Source organism: Oryx dammah, unplaced genomic scaffold (genome assembly GCF_014754425.2).
Source record: "Oryx dammah isolate SB20612 unplaced genomic scaffold, SCBI_Odam_1.1 HiC_scaffold_25, whole genome shotgun sequence".
Lineage (NCBI taxonomy): Eukaryota > Metazoa > Chordata > Mammalia > Artiodactyla > Bovidae > Oryx > Oryx dammah.
The window spans coordinates 13,233,309-13,253,588 of record NW_024070209.1 but is presented as its reverse complement, the minus strand read 5'-3'; the positions used below and the strand labels follow the sequence as shown (position 1 = coordinate 13,253,588).

At 40.6% G+C, this 20,280-nt stretch overlaps 1 protein-coding gene and 1 long non-coding RNA gene across 2 annotated transcripts in view; one reads left to right on the top strand and one right to left on the bottom strand.

The window, feature by feature from the left end:
* The window catches only part of PAIP2B (poly(A) binding protein interacting protein 2B), a 37,542-nt gene that overhangs the window by 13,279 nt on the left and 3,983 nt on the right, over positions 1-20,280 (bottom strand). The window lies entirely within an intron of this gene.
* Positions 1,109-6,300, top strand: LOC120851289. The gene is made up of 3 exons (XR_005718278.1): positions 1,109-1,120; positions 5,549-5,552; positions 6,197-6,300. It is a non-coding gene; the product is annotated as an uncharacterized LOC120851289 (long non-coding RNA).

Sequence of the window (20,280 nt, the reverse complement as noted above, 5' to 3'; positions counted from 1 at the left end):
GAAGACTCCTGAGAGTCCCTTGGACTGCAAGGAGATCCAACCAGTCCATTCTAAAGGAGATCAGTCCTGGATGTTCTTTGGAAGGAATGATGCTAAAGCTGAAACTCCAGTATTTTGGCCACCTCATGCAAAGAGGTGACTCATTGGAAAAGACTGGGAGGGATTGGGCGCAGGAGGAGAAGGGGACGACAGAGGATGAGATGGCTGGATGGCATCACCGATTTGATGGACGTGAGTTTCAGTGAACTCCGGGAGTTGGTGATGGACAGGGAGGCCTGGTGTGCTGCGATTCATAGGGTCGCAAAGACTTGGACATGACTGAGCGACTGAACTGAACTAACAATTTATAAAGAAATTTCATATTTATGCTATAACTTAAAGTATATATTCTGTCCAACCTCACTTAAAAAAAAAAAAAACACCCAGATGTTGTTAAAGACCAAAGAAGGTACTGGTTCAGCGGCTAAGCAAACTGGGTTGGTTCAATAACAACACTGGTTTGTGGGCCCACTGTGTGACAGTGACACCTGGTGCTTAATGTGCCTCTTGACATTAGTAATGGGGTGAGCATGGGGAGGTTTGGCTGAAGAATGGTAAATCCTAGGTACACTTGGGAAATGCCATCCAACTTGGGGAAGACAGCAGGTAAGACAGGACCATTGCCTGTAACTTCCTTGACTGTCCTGTTTCCAAAGTTGCATGTAACACTATCTGTTTCCAGCTCCTCTCCAGCTCACCATCCACCATGCTTGCCTTCCAAAAGCACGGTGTTTCTCTAACCATCTTATTTTGATAGTTCACTTTCATGACTTTGATCCTCCCACACCAAGTCACATCACTGTGAAATTCTAGTCTAGTGGAGACAAAGAAAATGTCCCCAAAGCTTTCAGAGATGGGGAAAATGCTTGGTTACAAAAGTAGGATCACAAATCAGAATGGCTGCTATGTTGTCAGCTACACTATGGAGAGGGCCGTGTGACTAGGAATTCAATTTTTTTTTGTTTTTTTTTGCAGCTCTGCTTGGCTTGTGGAATCTTAGTTCCCCAAAAAGGGATTGAATTTGAGGACTCCAGCAGTGAAAAAGCCAAGTCCTAACCCCTGGACCACCAGGGAATTCCCAGTTACTCAGTCTTGTTAACAAGCATGCAAGTTTCGAAGGCCATCTTCCCACCATCAAGTCCTCAGATGAGACCACTTGAATGTTATGAGATTCTGAGGTAGGGGCACCCAGCTGGGCTGCTCCCAGATTCCTGACCCACAGGAACTGTGATGCCAAATGTTTATTGTTTTAGCCTGCTAAACTTTGGGGTAAGTTCTTATATAATAATAAATAAATAACACAGGTATTCAGTAAACATGGACATCTAGCTCTGCCATACAAACCACCAGTTGCCACTCATCTATTAAGAAGGCAAACACAAAGTCTGAAGCAGGTCATTGTTTGAGGAGTTCTTCAAGAACTAGACCTCAAAAGCACATAAAAGGAGTTGATGTCTGGTCTATATCTAAACTGCATTAAGAAATCTAAGAACTATTTGAAACTCATTCCCCACCTCCATCTCACTTTCCCTCTTAAATGTGTGGCAAACATGCTGAAAATGGAAAATAATGATTGTCATTTGGCTGAAGATGGTAAAGCATGTAGTCAAAACAGGAATGCTAAGCTCCTGCCAAGCATATGATTTAGCACTTTACCTCGGTCAAGAGTTTGTGTTTAAGATATTTGGCTTGAAATAGAGGTCTTGGTTCCCAACCACAAAGAACTTCAAGACTTTTAATATACCTAGGATATTTCCAGAATACATACTTCATCAGTTCAACACTTTGAAAAACTACAACTTTCAGATCCAACAATTTTTCCAATCCAAAACTTGGCTATTTTTTTTTTTTTTGAACCTAGATGAGATTTTTTTTCAGAAGCTAAAACTAGATTATGCCCAGGATAACAACTTGACTGTCAAGAATATTTGGAACTATTGACTCAATTATTGGAAAAAAGTCTATCGAGTAGTTTATATTAAAACTAGTCTCTACTATCATGTTTCCTACAGTTTTGTTAACTTCATTCAGTCTGGTTGTTGTCATTCAGTCGTCAAGTCGTGTCCGACTCTTTGTGACGCCATAGACTACAGCATGCCAGTCTCCTCTGTCCTTCACTATCTCCTGGAGTTTGTTCAAATTCACGTCCACTGAGTTGGTAATGCTATCTAACCATATCATTCTCTGCCGCTCCCTTCTCCTTTGCCTTCAATCTTTCCCAGCACCCATGTCTTTTCCAATGAGCCAGCTCTTCACATCGGGTGGCCAAACTATTGGAGCTTCAGCTTCAGCATCAATCCTTCCAATGAATATTCAGGGTTGATTTCCTTTAGGAATGACTGTTTGATCCCCGTGCAGTCCAGGGGACTCTAAGGAGTCTTCTCCAGCACCACAAATCAGTCTGGTGAATACCATTTAAAAAATTAAACATTGTGGGTAACAGTTTTACATGTTATTTTACTTCAAACATGTTGCCACTAGATTCAGGCTTTGGTCTTTCCCAGTTACATCTTAGTAACTCAGGTAATTAGATGCGCTCACTCACTAGAATCTGTGTCTACCCTCAGCCCTGTGCTTGACAGCTATTTTCACAAGGTACACAGTTGTTTCACTGACGGTATTTACATTCTCTCAGGAGAGAGATAAGCAAATAGTTAAGAATAATTAGTATTAAATTAAAAGGAGAGGCAAAAAGGACTATTAGAAGACAGGAAGACCCAATCTAGTTCAGGAGTAGGGGATGGCTAAGAAGGGTTTCCCTGAACAAGCAACATTTAGATTGATACCTGAAAATTTTGTTAGCTAGCAGGAGGGAAGAGAGGGAAAACCACGTGCAAAGATTCAGAGGCAGGAACTATAGAACTATAAGAAGGTACATACGCATATAGTTTGAGTCAAAGGAGAACGAGTCGGAGAACAGCCAAGGAAGAGAGATGAAGGTGCAGAGGCAGATGGACCTGATCAGCTAGGACACCAGAGGCTACATGAAGAATTTTGGAGATCATCCGAAAAGCAATGAAAGCCACTGAAAGCGGTGCTCAGCAGCACAGTGACAGGACTCAATTCATATTTTGTGTTACTCAGGCTGCCATATGGAAAACGGATTGGAAGAGACTGAGAGAGGATAATGGGAGACCAGTAAGGCAGCTAATGCACTAACCCAGATGAAAAACAAAAGGCAGCTGCTTAAACTAGGACAATGGCAGTAAGAAGAGAGTAGATTCCAAACCTATTTTAGGCTTTTCTGGTGAGCAACTGGATGCGGGGAGACAAGGTGAGGCAGATATCGAGGATGACTCTGGCACCAGCAACTGGGTGAGGGGTAGTGTCACTCGCTGAGCTAGGGAACTCCACGGGAAGGGCAGATTTTTCTTGGGTGGGGATGGGGATTCAAGGTATAATGGGTGATGCATTCTATATTGGACACATTAAATGTGTAATGCCTCTGAAACACTCAAATGGTGACATAAGTAGGTTGTTTGTATGCATCAATAGGAGAGGTATGACTAAATATAGAAATTTGGAATAGTCATCTACATACACAGTAACCGAAGTCATGGGCCTAGAATATTGCCTAGGGAGAGAGGGCAAAGTCAGATAAGACAAGGAGACTGAGAAGGAAACCAGAAGACTGTGACGTCACAGAAATCCAGGGAAGACAGAACCCTTCGCTTATAGTGAGTTGAAAGGTAGCCCCCAAAAAGATATGTTCAGATTCTAATGCTGTGAAGACTACATTATTTAGAATAGGGGTCTTTGTAGATGTAACTACATTAAGGACCTTGAGATAAGTAGATCATCCTGCATTATCCCAGGAGGCCCTAAATCCAATCGTAAGTGTCTTGTAAGAGAAAAGCAGGAGATTTGACATGGAGAAAAGGAGGCAATGTGACTGGGGAGGCAGAGATTGGAGTGGTGGGGCCACCAGTCAAGGAATGCCAACAGGCACCACAAGTTGAACAGGCCCCTGCAGGCTCCAGAGAGAGAGTCCAGCCTGATTTTTTGTTTCTTGACTTTTGATTTTTGACTTCTAGCCTCCAGATGGTAAGAGAAAAAAATTCATGTTGTTTTAAGCCTCTAGTTTGTAGTAATCTGCCACATTAGACACAGAGGACTGATACCCAGTAAGGCAGGTATGTTGAAGGCTGAAGTGAAAAGTGAAAGTGAAAGTCGCTTAGTCGTGTCTGACTCTTTGTGACCCCATGGACTATACACAGTCCATGGAATTCGCCAGGCCAGAACACTGGAGTAGGTAGCCATTCCCTTCTCCAGGGTATCTTCCCAACCCAGGGAACGCACCCAGGTCTTCAGCATTGCAGGCGGATTCTTTACCAGCTGTGCCACCAGGGATGCAAGGCCAAAGGAAGGCTGAGAAGTGTCTATAGAATTTAGGACCATGGAGATATCTTATGACCACAATGAAAGCAGGATCCTTGAACAGAAATAAGGGAGAAAGTAAAATGGATGACATATGAATTGTAGGTGACAGGAAGTACTCAAAACTCTTTCAAGGGGCCAGGTGTCAAGGAAAGGAAGAGGAATGAATAGGAACCAGAGGGATGGAAGGTCCCTGGAAACTTTATTTTTAAAGACTGGAGAGCCCAGAACATGTTTAAATGTTCACAGAAAGAGTCTAGTGGAGAAGGAGAGGCTAGAAATAAAGGAGAAAGAAGGAAAAGCTGATAGTACAGGCTAGGGGAAGGTAGGAAGATATACTTACTTGTTTATTCTTTTGAATAGCTAATACATTCTGATGATTCAAAATCTAAATGCCTGGGATTCCTAATTAGTAGCAGTTAATTATAGTAAGAGAATTACTAATTAAGAATGGATGATGAGCATAAAGTCAGAGCAAGGGAAGCACATTGGGAGAGACATTTAATCCATTACAAAGCCTTACTCCATGAAACACTCTTAACTCCATGGCAGATTTTCACTTCCCTGGTGGCAGGAATGTAAGTCTCCCTGTCCCAACAGTTGCTGGATAAACCTACCAAACTCTAACTCTAGAACTTTGCTTTTGTTTTCTCTTCTAATTTTTCATAGTCATATATATATGTATACATATAACATATACACAAATTTTAAACCTACATAAGCACTATAGAAAGTAATTTTATAAATCTTAAATACATACTGTCAACCAAATACAACGCAGGAGGCTGCAAATAAGAAATGAGTTTATTTGGGATCTTAAGAATTGGAATTCAGGAACCACAGATTTGGGTAACCCCAAAAGAGGGGAAACAGTGAGAGATTTTATTTTCTTGAGCTCCAAAATCACTGCAGATGGTGACTGCAGTCATGATATTAAAAGATGCTTGCTTCTTGGAAGAAAAGCTATGACCAACCTAGACAGCATATTAAAAAGCAGAGACATTACTTTGCCGACAAAGATCCGCCTACTCAAAGCTATGGTTTTTCCAGTAGTCATGTATGGATGTGAGAGTCAGACTATAAGGAAAGCTGAGTGCTGAAGAACTGATGCTTTTGAGCTGTGGTGTTGGAGAAAAGTCTTGAGAGTCTCTTGGACTTCAAGGAGATCAAACCAGTCAATCCTAAAGGAAATCAACCCTGAATATTCATTGGAAGGACTGATGCTGAAGCTGAAACTGCAATACTTTGGCCACCTGATGCAAAGAACTGACTCATCTGAAAAGACCTTGATGCTGGTAAAGATTGAAGACAGGAGGAGATGAGGATGACAGAGGATGAGATGGCTGGATGCCATCACTGACCCGATGGACATGAATTTGAGCAAGCTCCGGGGAGTTGGTGATAGACAGGGAAGCCTGGCATGCTGCAGTCCATGGGGTCACAAAGAGTCGGACATGACTAAGCGACTGAACTGAACTGAAAAAGAGTGTTGTGAGGAAAACAAAGAGTCATAAAGACAAAAGGGCATAAGATTGTTAAAAGTTGCCTGATGAGTTGGGCAGAGAACATATTTGAATACATAATAGTTGAAAACTTTCCTAACCTGTAAAAGGAAACAGACAGCCAGGTCCAGGAAACACACAGTGCCAAGCAGGATCAATTCAAAGAGGGCCACACCAAGACACACTGTAATCAAAATGGCAAAAATTAAAGATGAAGATAAAATATTAAAAGCAGCAAGGGAAAAGCAATGAGTTACATACACGGTAACGCCCATAAGGCTGTCAGCTGAATTTTCAGCAGAAACTGTAAAGGCCAGAAAGGACTGGCACAATATAATTAAAGAGATAAAAGGGAAAAACGTACAGCCAAGACTACTCTACCTGGCAAGGCTTTCATTCAGATTTGCTGGAGAGATTAAAACTTTTTTCAAATCTATTTACTTTTGGTTGCACTGGGTCTTCACCGGTAAACGTGGGCTTCCTCCAGTTGGGGCAAGCAGGGGCTCCTCTTGTTGCAGTGCACGGGTTTCTCATCGCAGTGCATGTGTGCCAAGTCGCTTCAGTTGTGTCTGACTCTTTGGGGATGCTATGGACTGTAGCCCTGCCAGGCTCCTCTGTACAAGGGATTCTCCAGACAAGAATATTGGAGTGTGTTGCCATTTCCTCCTCCAGGGGATCTTCCCAACTCAGGGACTGAACCCGAATCTCTGAAGTCTCTTGCACTGGCAGGTGAGCTTTTTTTTTTTTTTTTTTTAACCACTAGCACCAGCTGGGAAGCCCTCTCATTGCTGTTGTGGAGCACAGGCTCAGTGCACACAGGCTTCAGCAACTGCAGCATGGGGCTCAGTAAATGTGGCTCGCAGGCTCCAGAGCACAGGCTCAACAGTTGTGGCACATGGGCTTAGATGCTCTGCGCCATGTGGAATCTTCCTGGACCAGAGATCAAAGCCATGGTCCCCCACATTGGTAGGCAGATTCCTATGCAGTGTACCACCAGGGAAGTCCTCAAAGGTTTTAAAAGACGCAAAAGCTAAAAGATCTCAGCACTACCAAACCAGCTTTACAAGAAATGTTCAAGGGACTTCTCTAAGCAAAAAAGAAATGGCCACAACTAGGAGCCTGAAAACTATGAAAGAAAAAAGCTCACTGTGTATATGAAAGTCAAATATACACTAAAGGTAGTAAATTTAACTACATACAGAGTTAGTAGGAAGGTTAAAGAATAAATTGTAAAATCATCTATATCTTCAATTAAAGGAGCCACAAAACAAAATGGTAAAATATGATGACAAAAATAGTAATCATAAGGAGAAGGGAGTAAAAATGCAGAGTTGTTAATATGTGCTTGAAATTAAGAGATTGGCAACTTAAATAAACATATTGCTATAAATAAACCTCACTGTAACCATGAACCCAAAATCTATAATAGATACACACACTAGAAAGAGAAAAAATTCAAATGCAACACTAAAACAGTCATTAAATCACAAATGAAAGTAAAAGTTGCTCAGTTATCTCTGACTCTTTGGACCCCATGGACTATATACAGTCCATGGAATTCTCTAGGCCAGAATACTGGAGTGGGTAGCCTTTCCCTTCTCCAGGGAATCTTCCCAACCCAGGGATCGAACCCAGGTCTTCAGCATTGCAGGCGGATTCTTTACCAGCTGAGCCACCAGGGAAGCCCACACAAGAGAAGAGAACAAAAGCAGAATAAAAGGACAAAAAGGAACTACAAATACAAAGAATAAAATGGCAATAAATACATATCTATCAATAATTACTTTAAATGTAAAGAGACTAAAGACTCCAATCAAAAAACAAACAGTGGCTGAATGGACTATAAAAACAAGACCTCTACATATATATATAGGCTTCCCTGATAGTTGGTAAAGAATCCATTTGCAATGCAAGAAACCCAGTTTGGATTCCTGGGTCGGGAAGATCTTCTGGAGAAAGGCTGGCTCCCCACTCCAGTATTCTTGGACTTCCCTTGTGGCTCAGATGGTAAAGAATCCTCCTGCAATGCGGGAGACCAAGGTTATATATATGGGCTTCCCTGGTGGCTCAGATGGTAAAGTGTCTGCCTGCAATGGGTGGGACCCAGGTTCAATCTCTAGGTTGGGAAGATCCCCTGAAGAAAGAAATGGCAACCCACTCCAGTACTCTTGCCTGAAAAATCCCACAGACAGAGGAGCCTAGTAGGCTACAGTCCATGGGGTCACAAAGAATCAGACATGACTGAGTGACTTCACTTTCACACATATATATACTGCCTATAAGAGATTCACTTCATACCTAAAGCAACATACAGACTGAAAGTAAAGGGATGGAACAAGATACTCGATGCAAATGGAAATCAAAAGAAAGCCAGGATAGCAATACCTATACGGACAAAATAGAATTTAAAACAATGACTGTTACAGGAGACAAAGAAGGATATTACATAATGATTGAGGGATTAATCCAAAAGGAAACTATAACAACTGTAAATGTATATGCATCCAACATAGGCGGACGCACGTATAGAAAGCAAATATTAACATAACATAAATATAGACATAAAGGGAGAAATCAACAGTAATGAAATCATTGTAGAAGACTACCACCTCATTTACATCAATGAACAGATCACCCAGAGAGTAAATCAATAAGGAAACTCTAGCCTTAAATGATACATTAGATCAGATGATTAGATACATTAACAGATATACATAGAACATTCCATCCAAAGCAGTAGAATACATTCTTTTCAAATACATAGGGAGCATTCTCCAGGATAGATCACAGCTAAGCCTTAGTAAAATTAAGAAAATTGAAATCCTATCAAGCATTTTTTCAACCAGAATGCTTTGTGACCAGAATATTAACTATAAGAAAAACACTGCAAAAATATAAACATGTAATTCAGTTCAGTTCAGTTGCTCAGTCCTGTCCAACTCTTTGCAACTCATTGAACCACAGTACACCAGGCCTCCCTGTCCATCACCAACTCCCAGAGTTCACCAAAACCCATGTGCATTGAGTTGGTGATGCCATCCAACCATCTCATCCTCTGATGTCCCCTTCTCCTCTTGCCCTCAATCTTTCCCAGCATCAGGGTCTTTTAAAATGAGTCCATTCTTCGCATCAGGTGGCCAAAAGTACTGGAGTTTCAGCTTTAACATCAATCCTACCAATGAACACCCAAGACTGATCTCCTTTAGGATGGACTGGTTGGATCTCCTTGCGGTCCAAGGGACTCTCAAGAGTCTTCTCCAACACCACAGTTCAAAAGCATCAATTCTTCGGCACTCAGCTTTCTTTATAGTCCAACTCACATCCATACATGGCCACTGGAAAAACCATAGCCTTGACTAGACAGACCTTTGTTGGCAAAGTAATGTCTCTGCTTTTGAATATGCTATCTAGGTTGGTCATAACTTTTCTTCCAAGGACTAAGCATCTTTTAATTTCATGGCTGCAGTCACCATCTGCAGTGACTTTGGAGCCCAGAAAAATAAAGTCAGCCACTGTTTCCACTGTTTCCCCATCTATTTCCCATGAAGTGATGGGACCGGATGCCATGATCTTAGTTTTCAGCTGAGCCTTAAGCCAACTTTTCACTCTCCTCTTTCACTTTCATCAAGAGGCTTTTTACTTCTTCTTCGCTTTCTGCCATAACGGTGGTGTCATCTGCATATCCGAGGTTATTGATATTTCTCTTGGTGATCTTGATTCCAGCTTGTGCTTCCTCCAGCTCAGCGTTTCTCATGATGTACTCTGCATATAAGTTAAATAAGCAGGGTGACAATATACAGCCTTGACGTACTCCTTTTCCTATTAGGTACCAGTCTGTTGTTCCATGTCCAGTTCTAGCTGTTGCTTCCTGACCTTCATACAGGCTTCTCAAGAGGCAGGTCAGGTGGTCTGGTATTCCCATCTCTTTCAGAATTTTCCACAGCTTATTCTGATCCACACAGTCAAAGGCTTTGGCATAGTCAATAAAGCAGAAATAGATGTTTTTCTGGAACTTCTTGCTTTTTCCATGATCCAGCGGATGTTGGCAATTTGATCTTTGGTTCCTCTGCCTTTTCTAAAACCAGCTTGAACATCAGGGAGTTCACAGTTCATGTATTGCTGAAGCCTGGCTTGGAGAATTTTGAGCATTACTTTAGTAGCATGTGAGATGAGTGCAATTGTGTGGTAGTCTGAGCATTCTTTGGCATTGCCTTTCTTTGGGATTGGAATGAAAACTGACCTTTTCTAGTCCTGTGGCCACTGCTGAGTTTTCCAAATTTGCTGGCATATTGAGTGCAGCACTTTCACAGCATCATCTTTCAGGATTTGAAACAGCTCAACTGGAATCCCATCACCTCCACTAGCTTTGTTCGTAGTGATGCTTTCTAAGGCCCACTTGACCTCACATTCCAAGATGTCTGGCTCTAGATGAGTGATCACATCATCATGATTATCTGGGTCGTGAAGATCTTTTTTGTACAGTTCTTCCGTGTATTCTTGCCACCTCTTCTTAATATCTTCTGCTTCTGTTAGGTCCAGACCATTTCTGTCCTTTATCAAGCCCATCTTTGCATGAAATGTTCCCTTGGTATCTCTAATTTTCTTGAAGAGGTCTCTAGTCTTTCCCATTCTGTTCTTTTCCTCTATTTCCTTGCATTGATCTCTGAAGAAGGCTTTCTTATCTCTTCTTGCTATTCTCTGGAACTCTGCATTCAGATGCTTATATCTTTCCTTTTCTCCTTTGCTTTTTGCCTCTCTTCTTTTCACAGCTATTTGTAAGGCCTCCCCAGACAGCCATTTTGCTTTTTTGCCATTCTTTTCCATGGGGATGGTCTTGATCCCTGTCTCCTGTACAATGTCACAAACCTCATTCCATAGTTCATCAGGCACTCTATCTATCAGATCTAGGCCCTTAAATCTATTTCTCCCTTCCACTGTATAATCATAAGGGATTTGATTTAGGTCATACCTGAATGGTCTAGCGGTTTTCCCTACTTTCTTCAATTTCAGTCTGAATTTGGTAATAAGGAGTTCATGATCTGAGCCACAGTCAGCTCCTGGTCTTGTTTTTGTTGACTGTATGGAGATTCTCCATCTTTGGCTGCAAAGAATATAATCAATCTGATTTCGGTGTTGACCATCTGGTGATGTCCATGTGTAGAGTCTTCTCTTGTGTTGTTGGAAGAGGGTGTTTGCTATGACCAGTGCATTTTCTTGGCAAAACTCTATTAGTCTTTGCCCTGCTTCATTCCGCATTCCAAGGCCAAATTTGCCTGTTACTCCAGGTGTTTCTTGACTTCCTACTTTTGCATTCCAGTCTCCTAGAATGAAAAGGACATCTTTTTTGGGTGTTAGTTCTAAAAGGTCTTGTAGGTCTTCATAAAACCATTCAACTTCAGGCAGCACAGGAGGGCCTAGAGGAGCTATCCCATGTTGAAGGTCAGGAATGCGGCAGTAAGAAGATACCCCTCGTCGAAGGTAAGGAGCAGCAGCTGTGCTTTGCTGGAGCAGCTGTGAAGAGATACCCCACGCCCAAGGTAAGAGAAACCCAAGTAACATGGTAGGTGTTGCAAGAGGGCATCAGAGGGCAGACACGCTGAAACCATACTCACAGAAAACTAGTCAATCTAATCACACTAGGACCACAGCCTTGTCTAACTCAATGAAACCAAACCATGCCTGCGGGGCAACCCAAGATAGGCGGGTCATGGTGGAGAGGTCTGATGGAATGTGGTCCACTGGAGAAGGGAACGGCAAACCACTTCAGTATTCTTGCCTTGAGAACCCCATGAACAGTATGAAAAGGCAAAATGATAGGATACCAAAAGAGGAACTCCCCAGATCATTAGGTGCCCATATGCTACTGGAGATCAGTGGAGAAATAACTCCAGAAAGAATGAAGGGATGGAGCCAAAGCAAAAACAATACCCAGCTCTGGATGTGACTGGTGATAGAAGCAAGGTCCGACGCTGTAAAGAGCAATATTGCATAGGAACCTGGAATGTCAGGTCCATGAATCAAGGCAAATTGGAAGTGGTCAAACAAGAGATGGCAAGGGTGAACATCAACATTTTAGGAATCAGTGAACTAAAATGGACTGGAATGGGTGAATTTAACTCAGATGACCATTACATCTACTACTGCGGGCAGGAATCCCTCAGAAGAAATGGAGTAGCCATCATGGTCAACAAAAGAGTCCGAAATGCAGTACTTGGATGCAATCTCAAAAACAACAGAATGATTTCTGTTCGTTTCCAAGGCAAACCATTCAATATCACAATTATCCAAGTCTATGCCCCAACCAGTAATGCTGAAGAAGCTGAAGTTGAACGGTTTTATGAAGACCTACAAGACCTTTTAGAACACCAAAAAAAAAAAAAAGTTGCATCAGGTGTGTCTATATCTCTTTGTGACCCCATGGACTGTAGCCCGCCAGGCTCCTCTGTCCATGGGATTTTCCAGGCAAGAATAGTCTAGTGGGTTGCGATGCCCTCCTCCAGGGGATCTTCCCAACTCAGGGACAGAACCCGCATCTCTCTGTCTCCTGCATTGGGAGATGGGTTCTTTACCACTAGCGCCAACTGGGAAGCCCTTTATTTTACCACTGCTAGTGAAAATTCACCTAGGACCAGCACTGATATAGCCTGAGGCATAGAGTCCATCTGGCTACACAAGATTTCTTCCGGAAGTTGTCAAAAACGCAGCCCCCAGGCTGCATTCTATCAGCTCGAGATTCAGAAGGTCTCTGGGTAGGGCCCACAAATATACTGCACAGTAGAAAGCCAGTGGGTTGTTTCCGATGTGCGAGAAGCTTCAGAAGCACTGGCCTCACCTGTAGGATCTAGTTCTACTCTCCTTTTCCTCCTCCTAAGTCTCCTCTGTGGGGCTGGGAGGAAAACAAGAACGTTTCTGAGTAGGGAGGCTGTCCCAGCCCACTGTCTGTAATACCAGTCATTCCTCCAGCAGTCAATGAGGGACCAGCTGGTCAACTTGACAGCTAAGGGTGTCAGCAGTGGAACAACAGAAATGAGGTAGCAGACAAGTGAGAAAAACCTGTTGAAGCAAAACTCCTTCAGGAAAAGGTGTGGCTTTCAGAGTTGATGCCTAAATTCAGAACAAGTATCTTTGTCTTTAGCTAAAATAATAACTGTAATTTTAAAAATATATATTATATTTTATATATGTATGTGTGTGTGTGTAGATGTGTGCATATATCTGTCTATTCCTTCATAGCTGTCTCCTGCACCCAGCTTCTATGCCAGGTCTATGATTTTGGCCTTCATTTTTTATCTTCAGAAGGATTATGAGAATTACTAGTATTAACTCAAACAATGTAATGCTGAACCACTTTTACAAAAATCCATAAGATGCCTAATGATTTAGGAAGCAGATGATATTCTCCAACATATAAAATAATTCCAGTGAGTTTTCTTTTTCAAAAATAGTTTTTCTTATTCTCTTAAATGACTGTTTAAATTTTTTTAAGAATAAATATAGCTAATATCTTTAAAAACACACAAAACTTTCATTTTAATAAGCACTCAAAGCACTTTCCCAGTTAAAACAAACATCAGCTCTTCTAAAGCAAGGCTAAATGTTAAGTGGGGAATATAGAAGAGACATAAAAATAACCCCCATTCTTACGGGATTAATCACTTCATCCTATTTGACCAGTCCCTTGGTTTCTAAGCTTTGCAAATGCAATAAAATTTCTCACTTGATATTTGGCTAGGATTTCCAATCATGAAAGAAGAATTGTGTCATATCCCTATATACTGCTCATTTCCTGAACTCAGACACTGTGCTGAGCAGCAGCAGTTGAGTTTTTCATGATCTGCCCCCTAACCTCCTCACTTGTTACACTCCCAGACTAAATTCAGCTTTCTTCTAGAACCAGATTTCTAGAATTTACAGTTAGTATACAGCAATGGTTCTCAAAATTTAGTCCCTGGCCCAGCAGCATCAGTATCACCTGGGAACTTGTTAGAAATGCAAATTACCAGACCCCAGCCTGCTGCTGCTGCTGCCAAGTCGCTTCAGTCGTGTCCAACTCTGTGTGACCCCATAGACGGCAGCCCACCAGGCTCCCCCATCCCTGGGATTCTCCAGGCAAGAACACTGGAGTGGGTTGCCCTTTCCTTCTCCAATGCATGAAAGTGAAAAGTCAAAGTGAAGTCGCTCAGATGTGTCAGACTCTTTGCAACCCCACAGACTGCAGCCTACCAGGCTCCTCTGCCCATGGGATCCTCCAGGCAAGAGTACTGGAGTAGGTTGCCATTGCCTTCTCCGAGGCCTCAGCCTAGACCTGTGGAATCAGAAACTCTGGGTGGGGCCCAGCGACATGCCTGTGAACCACCACTGGTTTACAGCAAGTAGAAAAATGGGTTTCCTTCTATATGTCCAAAGCCAGGGGTACTATATACTCTATCTTGACATGGAATAAAGGCATCCAATTAAGACATTCCTCACAACTCCCATCCTCAATCCACTGTGTTTTATTTTAACAAGTTAGATAACAAAACAAGCCACAATCAGAGATTTAGTTTGAAATACTTAACAGGCATCAGTTCTCATCTAGCCTGATTTCATCCAATATCATTTACATCCTCTTACATCCAAGTTCTAAAAAAAGATCTTCAGAATATGTGCCTCATATACTTTAGTGATTCTGTAATAAAACATCAACTAGGGTCTGAAGATATCATACTTACTGAAGAAGAAAAGTGGAATTATTTGCTATTTTAGAACTCCATTGCATTCAACAGGGAGTTCACATTTAGGATTTCTTTCACCTTTATACTTTCCAAATTAATAGAATTAAACCAGAATACTCCATTCTTCAAAAGCTTCTAGCTAGGTAGAATGTTACTGCACAACTTCCTTGCTTTCAATGGGGACTGAAAAGCCCTGGTACACACATTTAGTATATGTAGACAGTTACATCTGGTAAACTCTCAGATGGTGAGTGCAACCTCAGCACAAGCCTAGGTAATGGACATTGAGAACACCACTATCAAAAGCAAGCTCTCAAATAATTACACTCTTTTCTGCTCCTGTTTACACTATACTAAAATCTCATACATGCGTGCTAAGCTGTTTCAGTCATGTCCAGACCCTGTGGACTGTAGCCTGCCAGGTTCCTCTGTCCATGGGATTCTCCAGGCAAGAATACTGGAGAGGGCTTCCATTTCCTTCTCAGGGATCTTCCCGATCCAAGGATGGAAGCTGTGTCTCTTATGCTTCCTGCACTGGCAGGCAGGTTCTTTACCACTAGAGCCATCTGGGCAGCCCACAGTATACAGGTGGCTCAACACATTAAACAGAACAAAAATAACACAAAAGAAAATCACAGACCAATTTCCATGCTATAAGAACAAACCTAAGGATACCAAGCAAGGGCTTCCCTAGTAGCTCAGCTGGTAAAGAATCCGCCTGCAATGCAGGAGACCCCAGTTTGATTCCTGGGTTGGGAAGATCCCCTGGAGAAGGGAATGGCTTCCCACTCCAGTATTCTGGGCTGGAGAATGCCATGGACACTATAGTCCATGGGGTCGCAAAGAGTCGGACATGACTAAGCGACTTTCACTTACGGATACCAAGGACGGAAGGAGAGGGGGATAAAATGATAGATTGGGACTGACATATGTACACTACTATGTATAAAGTGCACTTCCCAGGTGGCGCTATTGGTACAGAACTCGCCTGCCAATGCTGGAGGCTCAAGAGATGCAGGTTTGATCTCTGAATTGGGAAGATCCTGGAGGAGGGCATGGCAGCCCCACTGCAAGCCTGGAGGATGCCAGGGACAGAGGAGCCTGGCGGGCTACAGTCCATAGGGTCGCAAAGAGTCGGACTCGGCTGAAGCAACTTAGCATGCACACACATGTATAAAATAGATAGCTAATGAAAACCTACTGTATAGCACAGGCAACTCTACTCAGTGCTTTGTGGTGACCTAAACGGGAAGGAAACCCAAATAAGAGGGGATATATGTATATGTATAGCTGATTCCCTTTGTTGTACAGGAGAAACTAAAACAACATTACAAAGCAGCTGTACTCCATTAAAATAAAAAAAAAAAAAACTAACTCCATAAGCATGCCAGAAATATTTTAACTAACAAATGTCCTGGGCTCTGGATTGAACAACCAGGGAATAGTGAGTCAGTATGTGAGAAACATGTCAATTTTCAAACTAGAAAACTTCACTGAAAATTAATTTAAATGTGTTATGAGGTTGGAGCCCTAAAATATTCACATACCTTTTGATGAACTCAGCCTTATTCATGTTATTTGGAAAATTTAATGCAATTTGTGTTCCATAAGTTAAGAATGTCTTAAATATACTTTTAGAGACAGTATTTTTAAGGCATTTTCCACGCTACAAACATATTATTTCAAATAAAACAGGATCAAATAAAATCAAGCAAATTATTTAAAAATAAAGCAAAACAAAAAAGTTATGATCAAATAGGGTTCAGCCCAGAAATGCAAGGGTGGTCTAAAATTAAGAAATAGAAAAAAACACAAACCTCTACCTGAGCATTTCAACCACTGAAGAAAAACAGATATTATAATTCTATTTTTGGAAAGGTTTATATGCATAAAAAGAGCTAAAAAGCAAAAAATAGAATATTTTTGGTGGCAAAATTAAAGATGTTTTTTTTTTTATTTTGCATTCTGAATTATTACTTAAAAACTGTAGTTTTTATAATCAAGGGCAAATGTTATTTTCTTTTTCTTATTTTTTCTAATGTATGTATGTGCCGTATAAACTAGAGGGCTTGAATTTCCTGCCTCTTGAGGTAGCTCAGACCACTTTGGGAATGTGCACTATACAAAGCTGCCCTATCTTCCTTTTTAATAGGTCCTCCTATAGTGACACACACACACACACACACAAATCAGATAAGTTTAAACATGTTAGAAATGTAAATACAATTAAAAATAATACATATGCATATGAAAAAATACAAGTGAATATGAAAAAAAAGCAGCTATTGAAGCAATGAGGACTGCCATTTGGCAGTTTCAATATTTTTTTAAATATACAAAACTGAGTAAACAAGAAAAATAAAGCTGCCAAATCCTTCCTGGGGCCTCTCTTCTAATCTTTTCCACCACACTAATACTATGTATTCACCTGATCCTAAAGAGATGGGCAGCATCTCAGATTCCCTTTTCGCTCTTTCTCTTCCCTCCATTTCATTCATTCATTCATTTCTTCATTCATTTTTTGGAAAAGGTAATACAAACATATGATTAAAAAAATTTTATAATATACATATATGGGCTTCCCAGGTGGTAGTGATAAAGAACCTGCCTGCCAGTGAAGGAGACATAAGAGACATGGGTTTGATCCCTAGGTCAGGAAGGTCCCCTGGAGGAGGGCATGGCAACCCACTGCAGTATTCTTGCCTGGAGAATCCCACTGACAGAGGAGCCTGGTGGGCCATAGTCCACAGGGTCACAAAGAGACAGAACTGAAGCAGCAAGCATGCATGCCTATATAAAGGCATATATAGTGAAATCTGATTCCTACTTCTATTTCTTTCATTGGTTTCTTATATATCATTTCAGAATTTCTTTTTGCAAATTATAAGCAATGTATATTCTTATTCTACCCGTGTTTTCCTCTTCCTCACTCTTTTTACAGCTATACAATATTCCATGATTCTGGATGTATCAAGGTTTACTTAACTAGCTCCTGTTGATACACTGGAGTTATTCTTTCCATGCTACTACAGACAATACCAAGCATAACTATGTAAATACATTAAGTTCATTTCTGAATGTGTCTTTCATGATGCTTCTGAAGTGGTGCAGGATATTAGATTACTGCAAGGTGACACATTTCACCAGGCTGAGAAGTCAGCTCCTATTCTCATTATACATAGCAATATGTAGCAAAAGACTTTACAATTCCTTGAACCAAGCAAATGTACTCTTAGGGGACCTAGAAAAATAAAGTGACCCCAACAGAACACCCAAGATAAACCTGTTACTATTAAATAATGCATATGCACGCACAAATATGCATAGAAAGTATACATCCATCAAAATGTTAACCATTGTCTCAAGATGGTACATTTATGAAGTGCTTTGTAGCTTTTCCCTATCAATACTTTTCAATTTTACTGCAGAGAATAAGTACTATTTTTATAATATAAAATTAAAATCTAAAAATGTTCATGAAAATTAAACTAGATGCATTTCTTCAGTCTGTCTTTTATTTGTATACCACTTCAGAGTTCATAAAGTGTTTATATGCATCATTTAATTCTTATATTATCCCTATGTGTCTTCACTTTGTCAAAATGGGAAAGGAAAAAAAAAATGTAAAAAGAGGCTACAGATGGTGAGGCAGTTGTTTCCTAAGGTCATTCAGATAGAAAGTTGGCAGAGACAAACCTCAAACATAGATCTTCTGACTTCAAATTCATATCAAAATCATGATCATTGCTTCCTTAGTTTTAACAATACCTTGGGAGTTAATCATAATCAGAATTTGACAGATGAATTAAAAATTATGCAGCAAGGTCATTAATTCATTCTCATATAATCAAATCTTATTGAAAAGAAAACACTGGCAATCAACCCCTGAAATTCCAGAATCAGAAAAGGGTATGGATTTTCAGTATGTTCTTAAAATGCCCTACTGGCAAAATGTATGTCTAATATGGCCTAAAATGAATGCAAAATAAAAGCAGCATTGTCTCAAGGTGGAAGAGTACCATTCCAAGAGGGCTTCTGCCTCTGCCCCCACCACTGACTCCTGCTCTGGTTCTGTACCTTCCCAGGGTGTGTCTGATCACCTTATCGAATTTCAAAATATGAACAAGCCATACTTTTTAAGGGAGGAGGTGATCATATAATCATTATTTTTTTAATTTGGGACATATTGACCAATACATTGGCTAGAATGTATTCTTTCTCTCCAAATGTCTCTCCTTCCTCTCCTTCTTATCTATGAGATTATAGAATTATACATTATTTTACAGTGGACATGGAGACTACCGATAAATCTCAGTTTGGTAAAATTATATTTTAATTCATCATTCCTCAAATTCTGTCTCATATAATTCTGTTCCAAACGATGTTTAGGTATGCTGTGGGTGTGGGCTGAATACAATGTAGCTCTTTTGGAGAGCCATTAAGGATGTTAATATAATAAAGACTTTAGGGATGCCCTGCATTTCAGAAAACTTTAACCCAGTTTATTTTGACAAAAAATTCTACTATGGCATAACTATTTACATCTTATGCTCACAGACACTGCCTGAACAAATGTAACTATTAACTGAATGCCCAAAACAGACATAGCAAAAAGGGATAATTCTTAAATCTTTCCTACCACTAATTGTCTTCAAAGTCCCTATTTTTGGTCTAGAGCACTCCACCAAGGCACAGTTCAAATGCCACCTCACTTGAGAAATCTTCCTCCAGCATTTCATAATTATGAAATACTCCTTTCTCTGGTTCAGATAGCACTTTATTCCCATCTCTATTACCTCACTTACACAATAAATCATTTATCTGTCTCCTTGCTAGCTCGTTAGCCTCTTGAGAGTAAGTCTGATTACATTTTCAGTACCTTGAAGAGTAGATACACATAATGACCTTCATGATGAATTCACTACAGTGTAAAAGTTCCCCAAAGTCAATATTTGTATTTCTAAACTGTTGATACCCTGCCAACAACCTGAGGATATTATACTTTCTCTCTAAAATTTGCATCTGTTACTGGGCAGCTATGAGCATAAGTTAATTCAGTTGTGACATGCCTTCCGACCAAGCCCACTGATTTTGATTTTTGTTTGTTGTTTTAATCTGCTAGGAGTATATAATAAACTTCATTATCTTTTTATATCTCTGTGCCTTTGCAACTGCTAGTCCCTATTTGGAATGCTACCTCAAGGTTTTATTCATCTAGAAAACCTTCCTACTCATTCTTTAAGAACCAGCTTAAACAATATTTTCTCTGGGAAGCTTTCCTATCCTTCCATCCTTTCCAGAAGAGTTAAGGAATTCCTTAAGTCAGACATTTATGTATTTATTACCATGCCTCAGGCACAGAACTAAGTGCCAAGGATAGAGAATGAAGATGTTAACCCTCCCTCATGGAGAACAGTCACATAAGACAGCCATATAAACAAATAACCACACTATAATGTCAAATGCAACATCAAAAGGAAGATCTATGCAATATTTGACATGTAACAATTACTTTGTTAGGTGCTCTACTAAACACTGTCTATAGACAAGTACTTGAATAGGACAGAAAGAAGTCCATGAAACTCTAAGGACCACTCTATACTCAGTCGTTTTCTGAAGAAATTGTCACCAAGGGGTTCTTTCTGTAT